At 43.6% G+C, this 2269-nt stretch overlaps 1 long non-coding RNA gene across 1 annotated transcript; it reads left to right on the top strand.

Moving 5' to 3' along the window:
- Positions 1 to 1456: 1456 nt before the first annotated feature.
- LOC144168999 (uncharacterized) lies at positions 1457 to 1860 on the top strand. Its single transcript, XR_013322329.1, has 2 exons — positions 1457 to 1580; positions 1634 to 1860. It is a non-coding gene; the product is annotated as an uncharacterized LOC144168999 (long non-coding RNA).
- The last annotated feature ends 409 nt before the right edge of the window (positions 1861 to 2269 follow it).

The raw sequence follows: 2269 nt of genomic DNA on the forward strand, positions 1-2269 counted from the left end.
CATCGACTGTTAAAACACGCTGCACCGATATATGGGCTATACCACATTTTCGTACAAATTACAAGTTTCAGTCATTATCTCATAATGTTCCCTTGACACTAAATAGACACCAACATACTTCTGGGTACAGTAGAAAACAACTTCGAACATACATCCTGCAATCGTAACTGAACCTAGCTTGTTTTTACTTTTGTATTCCTGGTCTATTGTAACTGAACCTAACTGGTTTTTACTTCTGTATTTTCTGTCCTATTGTATGTTTACTGTGTGTTTGGAATCGATTATGCACTGTGTTCTGAATCATGTTTTTTCCTACATATTTCTAGCGTATTATTTTTAATTTTTATTTACAGTGTGCTTGAATCTCCTATTGATAATGTAAACTATTCATTCTGTTCGTGGCCTGTTTCTCTAATCTGTGTTTCCTTCATCTAATTTTGATTATCTTTGATGAAATTTGTAGAACTGATTTGTTAAATTGAAATCGTGTTTTATTTTTGTTTTTCTGTTAGTTATGATTACATCTGTGTTACGTGGTCCGTCCTCCATGCCTTGTAACGGCTTCCTGCGCCTTTGTCAAGCTGCTCGAGCAGCTTTTAGCCAGGAAGTCGTCCAGATGCTTCTGGGAATAAACTGAACTGAACTGAACTGAACTAATCCGAAGCGAGTACCCTCGCCAGTTTCCTCCCTGCGTTATTTTTTTGCTACGTTTCATGGCTGGTTCGTATTTCCCCTCCTGAATATTTTTTCCCTTGTCTCCCTAGAGCCCCTCATCAACCTAACACCTTGATTTAGAGGTCATCACAGAAGTTTCTCGTTTTTTTCAGGCTTCCTGGTGGAAATTCGCTAGTAATTAGTTATGGCAGGTATGCTTGAAAATAAATGTTTTAAGTATGCAGCCAAAACGTGTGTTTACAGGTACAACAGGCAGCTCAATGGTCGAAAAAAGCAAGGGCCTCTACAGCCTGTAAGTGCACAGGCACACATGCCTGCAGATGCTGTTACGGGCCACCACAACCATGCCAGGAAGAGTACTACCCCTGGTGAAGAACACATGTCAGTGCTGCACCAAGAGGGATCTTCAGTTGCTGAGGGCCAGGGACCACAAAGCAAAGGCAGCAAGAGTGCAGCGCTGTCGGTATGTTGTCCGTGGCACCGCATATTAGGTCTACTATGAGTTAGCTTAATGTGAATCATTGCTATCAGTTCTGTATACCGGTGAACATTACGCCAGGAATTCAAAATTTAGTGCTTTTTCAGAGAAAGACAACTTCGGACAAACAACCGACCTCACAATGCTGGATATCAAACTACTTGAAGAAGAGAACTCCCGCCTTCTTGCGGACACAAAAAAACAGGCTGAGAACGCATATGCTGATCGAGGACTGTTTGAAAGAGAGAACAGACACGGTCCAATTTTATACAGGACTGCCCAGCTTTGCTATTTTGACTGCACTCTACACTACTTTGGAAGTAAGCATGTCCCACACTAGCCACAATGCCCTCACAAAGTTTCAGGAGATGATCATCTTCCTGATTTGCCTCCGGCTCAACGTTCCCTTCCAAGACTTAGCCTACAGGTACTTGATCTGTAAACTTGTTTGTTATGGTGTGCTAAAACTGTTACTTGCAGGTTTCATGTCTCCGAGGCCACGATATCAAGAGCGGTCAACAAGTGGCTGGTTGTTGCCTTTGTGCGGCTGCGATGTACCAAGTGACCAGAGCGACACACCCTCCAGTCGACCATGTCAATGGCCTTCTGCAGAGCTTTTGGGACCCAGGTGGCTGTTATACTGGACTGTTTTGAAGTCTTTATAAAGCGCCCTTCTTCTATGCTACCACGTTCGCAGACTTGGTCCAAATACACAAATCATAACACCGTTAAGTTCCTCATTGCCGTTGCACCCAGGGGGTTACGACGTGTTTATTTCTTGAGACAGCAGAGGATGGATACCCACAGTACCGAAGAAGGTCTCCACCTGATGGTGCAATCACCATCCAAACTAAAGGAATGAAGCTCGACAACTGGTGCCCTATAAAACCCTGTCCTGTGACCCACTTTCAACGCCTACATCAATCTGGAGTACTATGTCTCTGTCAAGTCCGTCAAGTGCATTTGCCAGTACATGAGCAAGAGCATTTCACACACTTGCCACATTACTTTTGTCACCAGGGGGACCATCGCAGCTTGCACCAGAATCACCATCGCTATGAGCAGCACCGTTTTGTGTACAATGTCGCAATGTGCTGTGAAACAAAATTTGGTACA

The sequence above is a fragment of the Haemaphysalis longicornis genome, unplaced genomic scaffold, assembly GCF_048455015.1.
Source record: "Haemaphysalis longicornis isolate Haplotype H1 unplaced genomic scaffold, Haemaphysalis longicornis Haplotype H1 scaffold_2, whole genome shotgun sequence".
NCBI lineage: Eukaryota > Metazoa > Arthropoda > Arachnida > Ixodida > Ixodidae > Haemaphysalis > Haemaphysalis longicornis.